The 9903-nt window shown below is 33.1% G+C and overlaps 1 non-coding gene and 2 pseudogenes across 1 annotated transcript; 1 reads left to right on the forward strand and 2 right to left on the reverse strand.

Moving 5' to 3' along the window:
* The first annotated feature begins 52 nt into the window (after positions 1-52).
* LOC132176764 (small nucleolar RNA R71) lies at positions 53-159 on the forward strand. Its single transcript, XR_009439618.2, has one exon. It is a non-coding gene; the product is annotated as a small nucleolar RNA R71 (small nucleolar RNA).
* A 5695-nt stretch (positions 160-5854) lies between these two features.
* On the reverse strand, positions 5855-7172 carry LOC148585815 (uncharacterized; annotated as a pseudogene).
* Positions 7173-7378: 206 nt separating this feature from the next.
* LOC148585816 (L10-interacting MYB domain-containing protein-like) lies at positions 7379-9708 on the reverse strand (annotated as a pseudogene).
* Between the last annotated feature and the right edge of the window lie 195 nt (positions 9709-9903).

Raw genomic sequence — 9903 nt, forward strand, 5'->3', positions numbered from 1 at the left:
CTCACTTGGTGTTAGTCCCCTATAGAAAATTTGAACTAGCACCTCATTCTCAAACCCGTGGGGTGGGCATTTTATAGTAAGCTCTTTAAACTTCTCCTAGCTATCGGTGAATCTTTCCCCTTCTTTTTGTCTGAAATTGGTGATCTGTAGACGGAGGGCATTGATTTTGGAAATTGGGAAGAACTTGTGGTAAAACTTGCTTTGCAACATATCCCAAGAAGTGATAGATCCAGGCCTATTGTTGAGTAGCCAGGATTTCGCCCTATCATGTAGGGACAGAGGGAATAACCGAAGGCGCACCGCTTCTGCTGGGGCATTTTGTGTATTAACAATGTCGCAAATTTCCAAAAAAATCCTCACATGAACATATGGATCCTCATTCTCTAATCCTCTAAATGCAGGAAGGTGACCTATTGTACTCGGCTTCAGCTCGAAGCGAGTAGCTGGCAACACTATACATGACGGTGTGTTGGTAATGTTGGGTACGAACAGCTCCTTAAGGGATCTAGGTTGATTTCGTTCTCCCATCTTAACAGACTTTTCCGAATCAGACTCGGAACTTTGAGAATTGGTGGGTGAGTTTGGTGGCTGTCTTAGATTCTCTCTCCCTGTTCTTTCAATTTCAGGATCAAAAGCGTTTAACTCCAGATTTAAAGCCCTACGACCGAACATGCAAATAGGAACTAACAAGCTAACAACCTAACAAACTAATAAACTAAAAACTGAAATGAATTGAACTAAATTAAATTATATTAAACTAACTAAACACAATTGCAAGCAGAAATTAATTTAAACAGAAACTAAAAACTCACAAAAAAGGACCAAAAGATTTTGGCAAAAATCTACTGAACTGTTGCGGTTGCTGTCTTGGCTACAAGTGTGCTCGATCGTAGCAGGGCTGTAACACAAACAAAACAACAACAAAAAACAAAAAGAAAAATCTTTTTTTTAAAAAAAAAAATTTGTATTAGTAACACAAATAAAACAAAACAAATTGCAGAAAAATAAAATCCTAATTATAACTAGTAGAAGAATAAAACGGATCTAGAAATAAATTGGTTTAAAAAAATAAACAATTCCCCGGCAATGGCGCCAAAAACTTGTTGTGCAAATTTATTTAACTCGCAAGTGCACAAATCAATTGTAGTTAATGGATTGCAAGTGCGAGGTCGAACCCACAGGGAATTGTATTCTTGAAAGCAATTTTAAATCTAAATTAATTAAATCCTAATTTAGTTCCAAATTTTTGAGAGATTTTTCTGTTTGAATGAAAAAAAACAAAAGCATGAGCAATTTAAAGTGATTGAAATCTTATGACGAAACACTAAAGTTTCAAAATCCACACTCACAAATTCATAACAACATAATTTCATGATCTATAATATTCCCCAAAGTTCTCACATATAAATCTTAAGTTTGTTTTACTATTGCTTCAAAGAATTAATCAAAAGATCCCACGTATCCATTCATAACCCAAATCACAAAAGAAATCCAATATTCGATCAAATCATTAACTGTATCCGTAAATCACAAGAAAATATCCAATCTTTATCAAAACATCAATTGTATCCAGAGAATAAATCACAGGGGAAATCCAATTTTTAACAAAGAAAACCAAGCAATCAATTATATTGAATAATCTTAAATCATCAAGTGTATCCTTGAATTACAAAAGATATCCAAGAGTTATTCAATCCAATTGATTAGAAGTAAAACAATAGAGCAATTAAACCATTAAATTGGGAAATATTACATACATGAAACAAAGTTGCTAATCATAAGTGAGGCTTCATCTTTAACCTTAGTTGAAGGTTTAGCCTCTCATGTTATTGAAAGACAAAACAAAATTGATTGAATTCATAATGTAAAATCGAGTACTTACAAATAAGAATCACAAAGTAGAGATTCAAAAGTTAGGAAAACCTTAAACTCTCTTCTTTCTCCTCTGCAATCTTCAAATTCGTAGCCCCCTCAACTAATCTGATAATTCCCTATTTATAGACCTAAAACTTAGGGTTTTACAAGTTGAAATCGGATACAATTCGTCCAGGTTTGTACCATTTAATTACGGGACGATTTTTGAATAGTAAACATCCGAATTAGCAAAATCCTATTTCACAATGAATTGTAGTATTTTGAGTTATCTTTCCAACGCCACTTGAATCACCTCAATCGGATATGTGAACGAAAAGTTATGGTCAAAATACTGAGACGTGTAGAATCTGAATTTGAATCCAATTCGAAATTTTATCCAATGTTATCCTTAATCCGATTTACCCATTTCTTGGATTTGGTTAAACTTAACCATATCATCTAGGTCTTCTCAAAGTATATTTTCTTCCAAAAAGTAGTTTTTCTTCAACACCTACAAAATATTAAAAACACAAAACTAACACAGAACATCAGATAATAACACAGCTAAAGGATTAACACAAGTAAATTAAGGGGTCCAAATATGCAATATTTGGCACACATCAGCTATCATAAATTAATAACATCTAATTTACACATACCATCAAGGCATTCCATAAATTTTCCTTCGCACGCTATGGTACCTTCGTCTAGTCATCGCGTATCCCAACAAAAGCCCCACTCTTGACAATCTTTCTGGTCATCCGTCGAAATTTCAACCTGCTTAGTCCTATGGGTTGCCACGCACTACTATACTCGCACACAACCCTTTGCCCGTCAAGGATCCCCCACAACTTGTGCGAATCAGTAATGGTCAACACATCAAAATTATTGCCTGCATCTAGATTGATGTTTAACACATGAATGAGTATCGATGTTATTTGAAAGTGAATACTAACTACAAAACATATATACTTATATTGGTATAACTAGCATATATACATACCTATCATCCGGACCTGGTTAAGACCCAACACTTGTCGTTCAGGGCCATTAGGCTGCGTGGCCTGTGTAGCACTAGTCCCATCATTAGTCATGTCCTCTGGGGGCTGTGAATCATCCATGCCATCCATCTCTGCACTGTTGTGTGGTTGCCTATCAAAATGGCCGTGTGGGACCAACCCGTCTTGGCTCAGTTTTTGTTTTGTTGATATGCTTTAGTTGATTCTCGGTCCTTTTTGAACTTAAGAATGCAAAACAAGGCAAACAATTATTAATAAGAACATAAATACTTTCGAAACACCAAAGAAATCTATTAAGCATTGCACCTTATGTGAGAATTGATTTGATTGCGCTAGGCTGGTTTAGTGAAAGATTTTGTTTTATTTTGTATTCATAAAAAATTATGTTGTTTAATTTGCTTTGTATTTTTTTTTTAGAATGTTTAGAATATATGAATTTTAATTTTCATTGAAATATAATAGGTATCAGACCAATAATATTAAAAACTAATGCTTTGATAATCAAAATCCACATGTAATTTTCTTCTTGCTATTATTCAATTAAAACTACTCACATGATAACAAATATTTTAACATTTTTTTTTAAATTTATATGGAATAAATTAAAATTTAGAGTCTTATTTTTTAATTCATTTGAATGGCTTTATGGAATTTATTTTTTTCATTTGATTTACTTGAATATTTTTTGGAAATTTTTGCTTTTGAAAGCAAAATAAGACACAAATGTATGTATTTGATTGTTGTCTAGAAAAGGAATAAAAACGCTTTTAAAACATGAAAGAGATAATTAAGCATTGAACATGACGTAAAATGAGGAGCAAGGCGAGGAAAAACCCTAGCTCCTTAGGGAGCACCGCACAGGTCCTCTCTTTGGGGGAGGAGGGATGGGCTTTCCTACCCCCCCCCCCCCTCCTCCTCCTCCTCCTCCTCCTCCTCCTCCTCCTCCCTGCTTGTGCAGGTTTTGTTTCCAGTTCTCCGCCTCTTTCGGGGTTTTCACCGCGCCTTGCTTCCGGTCCCAGCAGCTATTGAGCCCCCCTTCGGGGTGCCTCCTTTTCCCCATTCTCCGATCTCCTTGTGGGGTTCAGATCTGGTTGGCCTCAAGCTTGATTTGTAGTTTTTGTTCTTGTTTTATTTGCTTATAATAATGCCTTGTTCTCTTGTTGATCTATGGGGTATTTGTTGTTAGTCCAAACCCTTGGTTGTGGATGAGAACTATATCCTGGCTTTCGGGTCGAGGAGGATGAGTGTTGGCACAGACGTTTTATGTGCCCAGGGCTGAAGAATAAGCGCTACCTATGCATTGGATTGTGTCTACTTGGAACAGATCTGTTATTTCATTTGAAGATTAGTCATAGGTTAGTGGAAGTTGAAATCATAGATAGGTCTTAAATGATAGAATGTTATGTATGTGTCTATGATGTTGTAACCTTGTACCTTCGGCTATGATTTGCATTATCTAAGCTTTGTGCTCTTGTGATGTAAGAGATATATGCTTGATCCTTTTTATTAATGGGATTGGAATGATATTCCCTTTCAAAAAAAAATGTCGTAAAATGATTTGTTTGATTGCATTAAATACATATTGAGTGAAATATTCTGTTTTATTTTGTATTTAAAAAAAATTGTTATTTTGCTATGTAATATTTTGTAAATGTTCATAATTATATGAGTTTTATTTGTATTGAAATAAAATAGGTATCACAAAAATATCATCACAAATTTTGTCTAATTTTCTATTAATGTTTTAATAATCAGAATTCAAATTTAAATTTAAATTTTTTGTGATTTATACGATTATGCAATGTTTTGTGTAACTATATCTTTCTTTTATTATCAAATGTGAGATATATTTTTATGTCTTTTTTTATTAATAAAGATGTATTTTAATTTTAAAATTAAATTATAATTAATTAATTGCCTATAGCGACGTGCCACAGCGGCACGTCACCACATTGGTGACGTGCCAATCTGAAACGTCACTATAGGGGTGACATGCCACTATGGCACGTCACCCTAGTTGTGACGTGTCAGAGTGGCACGTCACAAATGGGTGACGTGTTACACAGACACCTCACTAATTAATGACGTGTGCCAATTAACATGTCACAATTTATTTTTATTTTTTTCCTCTTTTAAAATATTTTTTATTATTTTTTTTTTGAATTAGTGACGTGTCAGATTTGACACGTCACTAAAAAAATTTTAGTGACTGTTAAAAATTAACATCTCACTAATTAGTGACGTTTCAAAAAAAAAAAAAAAAAGGGTTAATGTAGACACGTCACTAAAACTAGATTTTTTTGTAGTGATAGATTGATATTTCCTTATATTTCGAACTTAGTTAGCTAGATTATATGTATGTGTGTAAAAGCCTGTTTGGGATTGCAGTGGAAAATAGAGCTTTTGAATATAGAGCTTTTACCTGTGAGCTTTTGTCAAAAGTACTATTACTAAAAAGCTGTTTACATGTTTGGTAACCGCATGTCTTAAGTGCTTTTTTTATGTTACTGATGTTTGATAACAAAACATAAAAAGTGCTTTTAGTTGAAAAGATGACAATAAAGGACATGTAATGATTTTTTTTTTTTTTTTTTTAATATAGGCCGAAAAAAAAATCATTATGTGACACCAAATATGTCATTTTACGTAAAATCATTACATGTTGTTCAATAAAGGCCTAAGGTTGGTAATGATTTTTTTTTTTTTTTTTTCCATTTTATACCAACCTTTTTATATAAAAATGGTTAATGTTAGCTTTCACAAGTAAAAATTATTTTGTAATGGTTTATGTAACAAAACGTCAACATATTCTTTCTTTTTCTTTTTTTTTTTTTAAAAAAAAATTATTTAAATTATTTAACACACTTTTTAACACCACAACACTTAAAAGTATTTAACACATAAAAAAGAACAACATTCAAGGAAATCCTTACAACATTTTAAGTAGTTTATAAAAATAAAATAAAAATAAAAATAAAACATTAACGGGTCATAAGTATATTAGCAATATGATCACGTTCAATGTTCATAGAATTTTCATATGATGTCTCTGATTGTTGTATGTTTGACTCATCTTGTGCTTCGTCATCGCCTATACTGTCAGTAGGTAGTAAATCCTCATCATCATCATATGATTGAAATTCAGCATCCATTATTGCATGCTTCCTAATGAAGTTATGAAGAGCCATAGACGCCACCACGATTTTCACTTGTTTATCATAAGGAAAACTCGGCATGCAATGCAATAACTTCCACTTATTTTTCGAAACTCCAAATGTTCTTTCAACAGTGCATCTAAGTGATGAATGTGCATGATTAAAAATTTCATGCATACCCCTCGGTTGGCTTCCGCGATGAAAGTCTGGTAGATGATATAATTCTCCTTTGTATGGCTCCATGTATCCCTTCATATGAGGATATCCTGCATCTACCAAGTAATATTTTCCTACAAAAAATATACAAATAACAGTCATATTTTTTTTTTTCATGTATAATTCATAATTGTTATTTTTATTAAATACAAACCTCTAGGTGGGTGTGGAAATCGCAATTCTTTCTTTCGAATAGCTTCCAAAAAAATGCGTGTATCATGTGCAATACTTTCCCATCCAGCCCAAACAAAGGTGAAACACATATGAAAATCACAAACAGCCATAACATTATGAGTAGGAGTCCATTTTTGACCAATATATGGTATTTGGTTTGATGGAGAAATTTTAACTGGCACATGGGTTCCATTAATAGCTCCAATACAATCTTTGAAGTATGGCCAATACCGCTCATCATCACGAATTTTTCTTGGAACATTCCTAAACTCCCTATCAATAAGATTAATAATGTCAACCGCCATTCTTGAAACAGCGATTAAAACATGAGAAAAATGTCTACTAACTGTTTCTCCTGAATGTTGAAACCTTTCTTCCACTATCCTATTCCCAAACCCATTGCCTAAAGTAATCAAAAACATAGCTATCAACTCTTCAACAGTAATTTCCTAGTACCTCTTAAATGATATTTTTCCTTCAACTCTTTACACAAGTAAAGGAATACGTGTATTTCCATTCTGAAATTTTGTTTGCACCTATCAGGATTACCTTGTACAATTTCCATAACCCATTTATAACTTGTTTGAGAAGAGGTCCTACAAGATTCCTTTGCAATATATGGCATATAATAGTTTTCAACAAATTTTACTGCTGCAGCTGCTAGAATAAAAACATCATTTTCATTTTCATTTTCCTCTTCACCATAATCACTATCACTTGTATCATCTTGAGTGCTATAATCACTATTGTCCATATTTGTAAGGAAAACAAATAAATAAATAAACACAAAATAAATATATAAGCACCCATTCCAAACATAGTTATGAATCCAATTATAATATACTCACCTTAGTATACAAATCAACACATAAAAAAAAATAAATAAATAAATAACACTCAAATAAATCATTACAGTTTCTCAAATAGTTCATAACAAAACAACATTAAAAAATAACAACATTAATCCATGCTACAACGGTTAATTTCTCTATTTCCTATTCGCTTGATAAAGTCAATCTGCAACCATGGCTCTTTAATAGTCACAAATATCTCTCTATGTGATCTCATAAGAAATACCTATGTTGCAAACTTAAGGATATCAATGTCATTTTCTCTTTCAGCAATCCCCCAAACAACATCCATGACCTCTTCAATATTACATCCAAGCTTATCGTAGCTCTTGGATGCCACTGTATTCTTACTTTCTATTACATCACAAATACGACTCAAATGTTCACTAACAATTTGAACTCCTTTCTTTCTTTTCTTACATTGAACCGCAAGACCAAACTTCTTATTTTCTTTATCCCGTGTATCTAAATCAGCAGGAATATCATCAATGCCATGTGTATTGAGATTTGGTTCATCATCCAAAACATTTAAACCTTCTACAACATTGTCATCTTCATTAAGCATTACTTCTGCACTATCTATGAAATCAATATCATTAGGAACCAACCCTATGGATGGTGCCCAAGATCCCTCCCCAGTGGCAGTTATATCTCTAAACAATATCTCCACCTTCATAGCATAAGCCAAACCTGTCGTGCGAAACTTGGTTGCTTCTAGAACTTCTTGTATGCAGGTTTATGTAAAAATCAATAATAAACATTTGTGCAAATCATTTAAACAAAAAACAAACAAGTACAAATATAATACCTGCAATTTTTTTTCCCACCAATCATCGGGTGCATCAATTGTCTTTTTCACCGGATCCCATCCAAGGCCAGTTTCCTTCCCTATCAATCTCTTCCAAATGTTCCACTCTTTTTTCAAACTATCTCACTTGTTCTTTAGTTGTTTATAGCAATATTGTTTTCCAGTTTTTTCATTAAATTTATCTATCACATTTTTCCATCCTGTCCTATTGAAATGTGTTCCTGGGCGGTTACCAGCATGAATCTCAGTAATACATATGTCAAGATAATCTTCTAGCAATTTTTCAGTCAAAACTACTTTATTTATCTGAGTATCTGCCGTAGCAGCAACGTTGCTTTGACCTTTTTTACTTATTTTGTCACACAATAAATAATCTGATAAAATTATAAATAAAAAGTATGTTAAACATTATTACCAATTAAAAATTTGTTTAAATTGATCAATTAATAGAATGAAAAAAAAAATCATATTTACATAAATAATATGCATGTCCATCAAACAAAAGGGCAATATTAAAAAATAATGGAATCAAGTTTTTGCAACAACAAAAAAAAACATTAAATAATTCACGTGAATTAATTATTTTTTATGCCATTGTCACTTTCCCCTTTCATAAATTTCATATATATTGAGCATGTTTCAGAATCAAGTGTTGCAAATGACAAAAACATGAGTTGGTGGTGAGAGAGAGATTATATATATAAAATGAAGCTGCTGGAATCAAGTTTTGCAGGACTGTTTTGGCTTAGAAAAAAAAATAATAATAATCGCAAAGATGAAGGCATGACTCGGTGGTGTGTGTGAGAGAGAGAAAGAGATTTACAATATATATATATATATATTAATTGCAAAGAAGAAGGCATAACTTGGTGGTGTGTGTGAGAGAGAAAGAGATTACAAAAATCTCTGCCAAATCTTTGTGGTTCACAGAAAAGAAAAAAAAAAAAATTGCAAAGAAGAAGGCATGGCTCGGTGGTGAGAGAGAGAGAGATTACAAAATATCTCTGCCAAATCTGTTCACACACGTTCTTGTCCTTTCTGTTGACAGAGGGGCAAGGCTATGTGACGAGTGCGACATGTGAGAGAGAAAAAAATAGTGAGATAATTCAAACGGGGCGTGCTCCACGTGAAGATGCAGAAAAAACAAGCGGAAAAAGGGGCCACATCAGAAACAATGCAAAAAAAGGTGCTTAGAAAGAAAAAAAATTTCAGAAAAAAAGCAGAGTAATAAAGCCATCGTCTCTCTCACTCTGCTAGTCCTCAAAGTATATCTCTCTCCCTCAATATTTTCTTCCATCTCTCGCTCAGTAAACCATACACTCAAAAAACAAGCCAAAATACAGAAATCTCGTCTCTCTGTCACTTTGCTCAAAAAACCATATTGCTCATCATGATTTTTCACTTTCTATATAAACACTTTCTCTTGGTTATGTTTTTTGTAGCCAAGAACGTCAAAGTTTTGTCTCTCTTTCTCTCTTTGACCCTAAAAAGAACAAGAGTATATAGAAATCAAAAGAAAAATCAGACATACCACAATATGTAGCTCTCAAAGACAGGCGATGGGACTCACCAGCTCTCAAATTCACAGAAGGGTTTGCAGCTCTCAAATTCGCGGAAGAGGCGCAAGGCATAAAAAAATTTGTATATATATTGGTAATGTTGTAAATATGTGAAATATTTTGGATATTTTTGGCACTGTGTTATTTTCATTAAACAAAAACTGCGGTGCGCCTTTTCTATTTGAAGTGCGTTTGGTCAAAAGCCCCAAATTGGAGTTTGTGAATAAACGCTCAGTTCAACGTTTGGGAGGACAAAAAGCTCTTTAT

The sequence above is a fragment of the Corylus avellana genome, chromosome 5, assembly GCF_965113065.1.
Source record: "Corylus avellana chromosome 5, dhCorAvel1.hap1.2, whole genome shotgun sequence".
In the NCBI taxonomy this organism is placed as follows: domain Eukaryota; kingdom Viridiplantae; phylum Streptophyta; class Magnoliopsida; order Fagales; family Betulaceae; genus Corylus; species Corylus avellana.